The sequence below is a fragment of the Lygodium microphyllum genome, chromosome 4 (genome assembly GCF_053477565.2).
Source record: "Lygodium microphyllum isolate KBCC chromosome 4, Lygodium_microphyllum_v1.1.10, whole genome shotgun sequence".
NCBI classification, from domain to species: domain Eukaryota; kingdom Viridiplantae; phylum Streptophyta; class Polypodiopsida; order Schizaeales; family Lygodiaceae; genus Lygodium; species Lygodium microphyllum.
The window spans coordinates 176,502,526-176,514,714 of record NC_141138.1 but is presented as its reverse complement, the minus strand read 5'-3'; positions in this window follow the sequence as shown (position 1 = coordinate 176,514,714).

Sequence of the window (12,189 nt, the reverse complement as noted above, 5' to 3'; positions counted from 1 at the left end):
ACTATATAGTTCTGTTCCCTATCAATGACCTTCCGGCTTGCATAATATATTGGTTGAACTAATTTAGAGGGGTTCTTTTGACATAGGAAAACACCTAGCCCTTCAACTGATGCATATGTGTGCACATGAAACTCCTTCGTCCAGTCAGGAGGTTGTAAGATAGGTGCTTTGATAAGGCATTTTTAAAGGGTATTAAAGGCTTCTTCACAGTCATTAGTCCAAAGAAAATCGGCATCTTTCCTTAGGAGCTTGTGCAGAGGGGTTGTCTTAGTTGCAAAATGTGCAATAAATCTTCTGTAGTAGCCCACATGGCCAAGAAATCCTCTCAATTGCTTGAGGTTTGTTGGTGCTGTCAAGGCGGCGATCTTCTCAATCTTCGCCGAGTCTGTTGCAATCCCTTGTGCAAAGAAAATATGGCCCAAAAGAACTCCTGATGAGACACCAAAGACACATTTTTTGGGGTTGAGAGAAATCCCATACTCTTGGCATCTGTCAAAACATTGCTCTAGGTGTCCCCAGTGCTCATGGATTAAGCTATAGACACAAAAGTCATCAAGATACACCTCAATGAAATCATGCAAATGATCCTGGAAGGTAGCCATCATTACTCATTGGAAGGTGGCAGGAGCATTACAGAGCTCAAATGGCATCATGCTATAGGCATAGGTCTCCCATTCTGTGGTGAAGATTGTTTTGGATTGGTCCTCTTCTGCGATTTGGACTTGGTTGTATCCGCTGAATCCATCCAAGAGGGAATATAGCACATGACCTCCCACTATGCCCAATAGTTGGTCTGTAAAAGGGATATGAAAATGATCCTTCTTCATCTTTGAATTGAGCTTTTGAAATTCTACACATATTCAATGTTTCCCGTTCTTCTTGGGTACTACCACAATGGGCGAAACCCATTCATTGTTAGCCACGGGATAAATGAACTCAGCTTCAAGAAGTTTTAATAATTCAGCCTTCACTAGAGCAAAATAATTAGGATTCATACGCCTTTCTCTTTGCCTTACAGGTTTGGCATCAGGCTCTAGGTCAATGTGACATTGGCATACTGTGGGATCAATCCCCTTTAGATCTTTATATGACCAAGCAAACACGTCTAAGTTCTCCTTGAGTAGGTCTCGCACGACCACTAGTTCTTCTTCTGGAAGATTGAGGCCCACCTTCACGTAACGTTTAGTACCATCAGTATCCAAGAACGTTACTTGCCTTTCACCTTCCACTTTGCGGATAAATGTCCAACGGATTGCTTTTGGATAGAGGTCTGACTCTTTCAACGCAGTAGTGTCCTTGTCTAATGTTCCACTAGAACCAGTGTCCTCCTTCTGAACAGATGACTCATTTGTCTATTGAAATTGCTAGAAGGGTATCAGAGCTTTGTTTGCTTCTGTCTGAGTAGTGATTTCTTTTAGACTTAGGGATTCATCTTCAGAGGATACATCCAGGAATGTCACATAGCACGGACCTTCTAGAAGTGAAGGCTTTGATAGCTCTGGCTTCTGTGGTGGTAGGGGGCATCATCATCATCTTTTCTCTGGACTAAATGGTCAGGGTGACATGAGCCACTGGTGAACTTAATTTTTGTGCCTTTGATCCATTGCTTATGCTGATTTTGCATACTTTGTGGTCCATTGGCCAACCCAAATGGAACCATGGTCATTCCCTCCAACACCCGGAGATCTTCGGACTCTAAGGTCTCTGTAGGGACATCAACAAGATCATCCGCTATCAGAGAAAATTCTTCATCTGCACTTTCATAACCTGCTTCGTTTTCTTCCTCATCATTTTCATCCTCTTCCTTTGGAGGCTCTGTCTCTGCTTCTATAGAGGCTTTGTAGGAGAAGAATAGATCTTCTGTCTTTGTGTCTGTTTCTACTTTTACTTCTGTCTCTGGCTCTGTCTCTGTTACTGTCTCTACAACTGCCATATAACAAGGAGAAAAGTACATCCATGCTTCTATTTCACTGTCATCAGAAGTTAATTCTAGTTGAGGCAGGAGGTATTCTTCCATGGACAAGGACTTTACTTCCCTTGGTAGTTAACTTATAGTGCCCATTGTTAGAGATTGTGCCTCTATTTTCTTGGGAAATATCTGTTTAAGAGCCTCTTCATCTCCTAATGTACCATCTGTTACTTTGTTGGAGGAGTCAGTTATGACTTTGATGGATGTAGATCCATTGCCTTTTTGCGATCCATATAACTCCAACACCACTTTGTTCAGTCCTCTGCCTAGGGTTAGGGTTCCTTTGAACCAGTCCGGCCTGGCCCTCGCTTCAAAAATCCAAGATCTTCCCAACAACAGACGGTATGACGTCCCTAAGAATTTGGTTGACCACCAAATATGTCAGCCAATAGTCTCTTCATGCAAGGGTTGTTTTCACATATGGGAGGATGCCCAATGATTTAATTTTGCTTTGGTTTTCCTATTTGATAAGCCACTGTGTAGGTTGAATTCCTTGCAACCCTAAGTCCTTCATTGTCGCATCCGTCATTATGTTTACTGATGAGCCTCCATCAATCAATGCATTTGCAATAAAGCATCCTTCTATCCATACACTAATCTTTCGGATTCTAGGATCTAGGAAGGCGTTAGCCACATCTATTTTATTTGCAGGTTCTACGACTCTATTGGACTTTATTGTTGTTGGAGGAGCAATCCTTAGTCCGCGTCTTTTTGTCAAGATGCTTTTGAATTTCTTTTAGCAGTTGGGAGGCAGCATCAACAACTGTCGCAATATTAGGTTAGGTTTAAAAGTGTCTAGGTCTTTTACCAAGTCATATTCTTTGATAAGATACACGGGCTTCTCCAGCCTGCTGGGAAATGGGGCTACACCCATTTTCATCTTTCCTTTTTCTTCTAGTAATGAAAACATCAGCATTTCCTGTGTTTTTGGAAGTGCTTCTGTATCAACTATCTCCTAGATCTTTGGTCCTGTTTCTGGGACTGTCTTTGTGACTCTCTGTGGCACTACAGTGCTCTGTACTACACTGTTCTATCCTGTATTGCTATGTTTCTCTATTGGCAGGTTGAACTTCATAGTCTTGGTAGGAGATTTATTCTCTTCTTGGAAAACTGGTCCCTTCTTCTTGGTGCGCGTGACATCGGCAACTTCCAACTCTACCAAATTGGAGGCAAGCTCTTGTACCTTCTGCTGGCTATTAGTAGCATTGGCCTTGACAGGGGCTGGACTTGGACAGTCCTTTACACTGTGGCCTTCTCTTTTGCGTCAGCTGCATAAGGGCTTGTAATCCACAGATCGTCTAGGGTTTGGACAATTCGGGGAGATATGACCCTTTTCTCCACACCTGTAACATTCCACTTCTGATCTCTCAGACTGTCGTCCTCTGTAACTTTGAGAGGGAAACCTCCTTGGACCAAAATTAGGACCAAATTCCCTAGGCTTTGATCCAATATCCTATGTTGTCATTTTGGATTCTAGCAAGTTTAATCTTGTATTTTTATCCTTTTGTCTTCGTTCATGCATCTCTTTCAGAAAGCAAATATCCTTTGTATGGTTCTTTCGTAAATAGTAGGAACAGAAGGCTCTAGGAATGGTTGGTTTTCGAGTACATTCAGTGGCTAAATGTCTTGCTTGATGACACTTTTTGCACCATGTATTAGAGTGCATCACATCTCTCCCAGCTCCCATAGGGGTGGATATATTGGTGGTATTCACCTTCAGCGTCTATAGCTGTTGTGTAATCACATCCATAAACTCTTTCTTGATACTTGCAACTGAGTTGGACAAGTAGTGTTTCATATTTGTACCTCCTAAAGTACTTGTAGTAGAGTTTTGGGAAGCTTCTGTAATTACTGCATACACTGGTTGGGTTGATGCAAAAGGTCCTCTATTCTGGTTCTGATTCATAGCTCTTGTTGAGACTTGGGATTATTGATTTCAGTAGTTGGTAGGGTTCCACTATTGTTGAGTCGCCATTGGAGAAACTATTTGAGGCCACTCTTGTTGTGGTTGAACCATCATTTGAGGCACTGTCGTCTATGGCGACCACAGTGGATTAGGTACATTATACAGTGGAACTATCCCTGGGATTGCATTTGGTGGGTATACCATTCCTGCCATGGGAGGTAAGACTCCTCTTCCTAGAGTCATTGACAACCTTGCTTCAACTTCATCATACAATCTTGCATCTTCCACTACAGCTTGCAAATAGACTAGTCTTCTTAATTCCAAAACTTGCAAACTTCTGGTCGTAGGCCTTTGAGAAACACTCCTTTTTGGATTTCTTTGTCCAAATGATGATTAGTCCATCTCTTCAAGATAGATTCCATTCGCGAGGCATAAGCTTCTACTCTTTCTCCAGAGGACTGACTTAGGTTCATGAACTCCTCTCGCATCCGCTCTTCAAAACCCTCACGCCTGAATTTAGTGAGGAAGGCCAACTTCAGGTCGTCCCATGTGCCAAAAGTTCCTACTGCTTGTCTCTCATACCACTGAAATGCCGCACCTTTGAAAGTGGTGGGGAATATTGCTAACCAATGCTCAAGGGTTATGGCATTGTTAGCCACACATGCTACCATAAATTTTGCTACATGAAGATCAAGGTCTTCATTGTACTCTCCCTTAAAAACGGGCAATGGAACTACATTTGCTAGCCTGTCATCAATATTTCCAAGATGAATCTGACTAGGAAGCGGACCTTGAGTCGCCATGGGGACTTCTGTAAAGAGTGCTTTTAGGGCGTCAAAGGAGGCTTCTGCTGTGAGCTTGTTCTCAGCTTTGATTCTTGCCTTGTCTCTTCTCACGTACCTTTCAACTCGTTCTAACACTTGCCTCTTGATTGGATCATTCATCAAGGGGTTGCCTCCAACCAGTTGGTCAGTACTCAACAGAATAGAATCAAAGAGGGGCTTTAGTCTTTGGGGGATTCTCTAGCCAACATATCCTCTACTTCCTCCTTTTCAACATCTCTGAATTCAGCTTTCAAACCACTATAGAGGGGGAGATATTCCATTCTAAAAGTATCAAAACTCATTATTCTTAGGATTGTTGTTGTGTCAACATTATAATAATGTCAGCTTCTAAGGGCTTCAACAGTGTATGTTGTGAAAAACAATCTGTTTACCAACTTCTAGTGGGTTGCTAATTGGACAAACAGAAGATTGTCAAAACACTAAGCATCCCACGTATCTTGTTGTTGAGCATCCATGAACAAATCCCAACTCTTTTCCCTCTTTGTTTTCTTGAACCTCCATAGACCACGACTCCTAAAGCTTCTTCACGATCTTCCACTTGATGATGTCTGGAAACTTCTCAATGAATACCAAATCTTCCATGGATAGTCATTCTCTCTGCTTCTGCTCTTCAGTTTGTTTCCAAACAATTTTCCACCAGAATGCAAGTTTTTATTGCTTCAACAGGAAGAGGAAACAGTCCACTACATAGAGCTTGCATCATGATGGTAATATGTTTTCGCTATTGTGGGATGAACTTCTTATAGAAAGTGGATTTGATAATGAGAATCTCCAACTCTTCAGTGGAAGAAGCAACTTTGCAAACATCCATTGAATTCTTTTCTTCTTGCCATTACCATTTCTTTTATTTTCAGTCTCTTTTGATGCTTGTTGATGGCAAGTTTCCTCGGTTGCGTACCAAAAACATGGAGCCCCAAGAGGAACACCAAGGAAAAATGGATTCTACTGTAAGAAAATATATATTGTAACATTAAAAAGATTTTATTTCATTCTTTTGATGACCAAAACAAAGAAAACAACAAATCTTCACACAGCATCATAGTAGATATCTCCTACGGATTTGATAGAATCAACCATAATCTTTGACTTATTCATAGAATCCTTCAATAGAAAAAGGAACATAAAGGAATACACAATTTTTGAATGGAAATCAATCACATAATATTCATCTTCAATGTCTTCATAGTTTTCTCTCTCAATCTCTCATATATAGTTACATTGTTTTGATAGAATTGGCTATCTTTGGCTCTCTCTCTCTCTCTCTCTCTCTCTCTCTCTCTCTCTCTCTCTCTCTCTCTCTCTCTCTCTCTCTCTCTCTCTCTCTCTCTCGCTCTCAATAGTGCATCATCTTCTTACTACAATACTCAATAATGACTCTCAATAATCCTTCTTAGGTCATGGATCCACCTCCCAAGAGGTTTGTCGGATGCGAAGAGGCACCAGAGCCACTACAGTATCTCTTCATAGCTTACTACTGTCACTGTCACTTCAATCTTCTCTTTAGTCTTTAGCAGCTACTTCTTCCACTTGTTTTAGATCTTTTGAACTTGTATTCATCCTTTCCAAAAGCTAGAAAAATTTTCCAAAGTCACACATACATTCTACAGAACACTTATAAAAGATCTACAGAACAGAACACAACATGAACACAACAGCAGAGACAGAATAGAGATAGAGGCTCTTTAGAAGGTCTACAAAGGGTTACACGAGGTCATCAGAACCTCATAACTCATACTAAAACCATTCCAAACTATCAAAAACTATTCAATAAACCTTTAAAATATTTCAACCTTCATCAATCATCAATCCATGGTTCATATCTTTTGATTAGATGGCCTGCTTAGAAATATGGCAGACCAGGAGTTGTTGTAGACATTGTCAAGCCATTCTGTGAGATCTACTTCAGCACGTCTATGTTAATTTTGTTGAGTTACAAGAGAAGAAATCCCTTCTCAAACAATTTAAGAAAGAAAAAAAGAATGATAATAAAAACAAATTTTCTGTTGTAACGTAGACCAAATGGAAAGGGATGAAAGTCGTGATGTTCAAGATTGCGAGGCGTATCTTAATCAGTGTGTCCCATGTCCTTGCTCTCAATGCAAGCTGGAAATTAGATGAAAACGTTGATTGTCTATAGAACACGTACGACACTTCAGCGAGTTTCAATGAGAGATCATTGATCAGGCGATCTCAAATTTTGAGCAAACAGTAAGAAAAGTATATATCAATCATGCATTGTATTTGCAAACTAATTGAATATCATATACAAAAACATTGGGTGTGGCAGGCAAATTTATTACAAGGTGGTGATGTCTCATCCCAAGGAGCAGTGCACCCTTTGCAGCTAGTTAGAAGAGTTCGTGTGCGTGCGATGGATGGAGTACCTTAGCCAATCCACCACTTGGAATGTACTGCTCAATATATATCGTCAGTACCAAAGGAGACAAACAGTCTTCCAAACTTTCCTACAATCTTGGAGCATGAGATGGAGGCAATGATCGATGCATTGATACCCATGGATATCAAGACAAATGATCTGCTTAGAGAGGAAGCATCCATAACATTACATGATGGGTGTCAAGTATCTCATCTGAAGACGTTTCTTGCACTCCTAAGTATGCAAGAAAAATACGGGTGGAGCGATGCGAGTGTGATCGAGTTGTTCAAGTACCTTGTATGTATGCTTCGTTGATTTCTTTTTGACACTATCATAAAAAACAATTGTGTTTTTTCAAAGTTTTTAATGTTTTTTTTTCAAGTTACTGAAGTATCATATATTAACACTTGCAAATACCATGCCTGAGTCTCGTGATGATGCGTGACATGTTTTACGAAAGCTTGGCACATACTACAACAACATCCATGCATGTATCAACGATTGCATACTATTTCAAGGAGAATACGAGACTATGGATACATGTCCAAAGTAAGGTGCTCCCTCAAAATTTTCTTAGAAACTTTTTGCTTATCCCTCACATAAAACACATGTTTCATACATTTGGCATGGCGATCTTGACAACGTGGCATGGGTAGAATAGATCCACAAATGGAGTTCAACGAATATCAGTGGATTCGCGCGCATGAAGATACATTGACTCTACCTTTCCAGGCTTTGCCCAAGAGCCAAGGAATCTTTGGCTCGGTCTTGCTATGGATGGCATGAACCCATTTGGTTGGTGCTCAACTTTTTACAGTGTGTGGCCTATAGTCCTTGTCAACTACAACATCCCTCCATGGTTGTCTATGAAAAAAGGACATCTCATCCTTGGCTTGCTCATTTCCGGCCACTACAAAGTCAAAAATATGGACATGTATCTTCATCCACTAGTCGATGAGCTTAAGATTTTGTCGGTGGAGGGGGTCACCATGGAAGATACGAGCAAGCGCGATGGTCAATGGTCCACCAATATTCGAGCCATTCTTATGTGGACCATGCATGATTTTCCTAGATTCAGAGAGTGCTTAGGTAAGTAGGCTTCCGTTCTCGTTGGCAATATCTATCATAGCTTGTTCAAATTTGTATTCACTGGATAGAGATATTGGGACAAGTCTGGTTACCTCAGGTTATCATGCATGTCCATTGTGTGGGCCAGAGTTACACTCCCAAAGGTCATGAACCATGAAGAAGATGGTATATCAAGGACACACCACTTTCTTGCCAGAGGGTCATGAACTCAGGGAAGGTTTTCTTGGACGACCTCCAGCACGTATGAATGCCCAAAGCTGGTATGAGTTGAAAATGGTCCATACGAAGTCACATCCAAACGGAATGTGACGATTCTCATTTTTCTACAAGTTGCCATATTGGACCCACTTATAGATCAATCAATTGTTGGATCCCATGCATATTTTCAAGAACGTGGGCAGCTTACTATGGGACCACATCACATGAAAGAGAGACATTGTAGGAGCACGAATGGATTTGAAGGAGGTAGGCACAATAGAGGTGCTTTGGCCATAATCGAGTGCTAATGGTCGCTTGCAGATACCTCGTGCTCCTAGGGTTTTGTCCACTAAAGAAGAGCGCATTGTGAAGCAAATTATCAAGTCTATCCGCACTCCGACGAGTATAATGCATTCTCTCAGGTCCACATTTTCTAAATATGACCAATTATCAGGGCTAAAATTCCATGATTGGCATAAGATATGTCAGGTTTGTACTACAAATGGATTGTAAATGGACTACATATTTTGTTATTTGGAGTGTAGTCATTATTCATAATGCTTCCTCATTTGTGGCAGTTTGTACTATCAATTACAATCACAGGATGCCTTACTCTAGAAATATGCGGGGCGATTTACAAGTTGTCAAATTTAGTACAATGGATCTCATAGAAGAAGATCAAGACATTCTCTATTGAATCCACAAGGCGGGGAGCAGTGGAGACGGTCTGTCTCTTTGAGAAATAAATTCCCACCAGCATGCTCATGATACAAATTCACCTTCTTGTGCATCTTGTAGATGAAGTGGAGATTGCTAGACATGACCATACGCAATGGATGTTCTTCTTGGAGTACTTCATGCAAACCTTGAAAGGCTTTGTGCGACAACAAGCTCCGCCAGAAGGTAGCATGGCTGAAGGTTGATTGGTGTCTGAAGCGTTAGTGCATATTTCACAATGACTACCAATAGTGGATTCAGACAACAGTATGCTATGGTTGCTGAAGGACGATGATAGACTAATCGAAGATGTGGTGGTTGGAAATGGGGTAGAAAAAGGAATGGATGCTGCAATGGAGGAGAAAGTGAATCATTTATTTATGTTGCACCATGTCTCCATGGAGATGTGGCGGCTTGCTAGGTACGAGCAAGCCAAGAAAGATCAGGAAGAAGCGCGATCTGAATTTTGATGTAGTATGTGCCATTGACCGATTCGATATCTTGAGGGCATGGAGGAGATGTCGCGGTTTATGTCAATGCGATAGTTGCATGGAGCTTTGACTGCAGTGTCTTGTGAAGGGGCAGAGGTCTCAACCGAAGGAGTGGGAATTCTCAAGGGGATGTAGTCCAAAGGTGACGACATGTTTAGGGTTTGTCGTATCTACATTTTATATGCGACAACTAATTGAGTGATTCAATGTACAATACAAAATATATAGCGTGATGTGGTCACACGGACGGCATTTCCACGTGGAGCATCTCGACAAAATGCGCTCCACAAAAGATTGTGGTATCATGGCAAAGTTTGAGCAAGAGAGCCGACAACGAGCAGTGGATCCAAACACAATTATAGATGAGATGGAGTATTGTGGAAACTTGCACAGTATTATCACGGTGGATTACATTAGCTTCTCCATGATCCTATTCAATGTGCAGTGGTTCAAAGTGGTACTTGAAGAAGTTGGAGCAACAGTTCGACGAGGTCCATCTAGATTTCTTGAAATAGATTCTGGACGGATTTACGCGACACGTTTGTGTTGCCGACCAATTGTGAACAGGTACATGAATTCATGTTTTTTTAAACTTTATTATGACATGGTACATGTCACAAAAGTTAAATCTCTCTTATACGTGATTTTGAACAGTTAATTTTCTATACAAACCGTTGACAACCTCGACAGTGGTATGTTATACTTTCAGCTCCTCGAAGTGTGAGAGTATATGATCAAAGCGATGTTCCCAGCGTAGATGATAACAATATGCAAATAGAGGGGTCGATATTGCAAGAGGTGGAGGCCGCCGAAAGCTTGGAGTATGTAAACAAGTCAGAATTAGGTAACAATGATGGAAATACAGGAGTCCAAGAATTCTTTGAGAACGAGGTGGACTCATCTTTTTGTGATGACTTGTCTATCGACCTTCCAGTGTATGCAGAGTTGTGTTAGAAGATTGACATGGGACCATAAAATACTTTATACTTGGAGCATCCACCTACTCAATTCATTGATGAATCGCTCATAAGGGTACATAAGATATGCATTTTAATTAAGATCATTTTTTAAAGATTTATATTACCGTGCTTTGCTTGATTTATATCGATTATGCTAACATCAACTTTTGTCTGTGCAGGTGACCTTCATGGATATTTAGATCAGTATGATGAGACGAGGGATGAGCAAGGAGGAGTTACAGGAGATTTTCACACATATGTCTCTAGATCAAATAGCTCGATTCAAAGATATAGCAGACCAGGATCTACTTCAGTGTGCTTTGATGCTTCAGTTTCCAATAGATGAGGTCAACACTACAGACTTGGGCCGCACGGAGGGAGTGGTTCTAGGGGATGCTACAGAGATGTGGATGCAGTGAGCCTGCAATCACCTCGGGATACATGTGCTACTCCTCGCTCTTGTGGAGGTTCGAGAGAGGGTGGCTCAGGTGGTTTTTGTGGAGGTACCGACACAGTGTCTCAGTCTCGTCTTTCTATTGGAGTTGTGTCCCCTATGGGACTTGTCACACCTATGGGAACATCTACTCAAGTCACTCTAGCTTTTGCTGAGTCGTCCGCAGGTGGCACCCCCATGGGTGCTACTCGAAGAGATACTACCCCCATAGGTACACTAAATGTACAGGGGTCTCCTCTATATGCCCATGAGTGTGGTCACAGGTGGGAGAGGACACATCTTAGGTATATCCCAGAGGGATATAGATACCTTGTAAATGATAAGAGAGGAGCCATCATCATGAATGATGAGGGGAGGAGGGTGATGGCTCGTATGAGAGAGTTGTGCTAATAAGTTTTTCCGCACAATGTCTTGGATCATTGGAAGAACATACCGAAGGGGAACAAGGACTACATAGTAGCATCCTTGCATGAGGAGTCTCAAGTACCTGCCGCAGCAGCAGATAGGTTTTCCACAGGCTGGATGATGAAGTGTATGTGTGCCTACATGTCACACAGATGATCAAATGTACACAAGGCACTTAAGAGTGGGGCCTCAAAGCCTGAGTGGCTAGATGCGGATGACTCGCACTGACTTAGGGTGGAGGTTACAGATTCTCCAAGACATTGGAGACAGCAGTGCGAGATGGCAAGGGTATGACTAGAGGCAGGAGTGGTCCATCATCTTGGGAGTGGCAGCCACAAGACTTATCTAGAGGACTTTGTAAGTTTTTCTTTTATTTTGCTTGCTTTTTTTTTTGCATTATCCCTTGTACTGAAAATCGTGTTTCTAACAGTTGTATTTTGTTTTCTTTGTAGTACTCCATTACAAACCGCGATCCCACCGGCCTAGAGACTCCATATGTAGAGAGACCCGGTCTCACTGCATTGATCAATCGATTGTATGGATGCGGCAGCCTTGTAAGTCACTCATCTTTCCTGTCGGTAATTACTAATTTTAATTAAAATGCATTATTATATGGTGGATTGATGTGTAGTTGTTTCTTTTTTTGTAGAGTTCGTTCGATGGTCCTTTGCGGCACGATGAGCTTTTGGATGGCAAGGATCTATAGCTCACCCTTAGATCCGTGGAGCACACATGCTCTTTTTTTTGTCATGTGATTTATGTAGGCATTTTCTATGTAC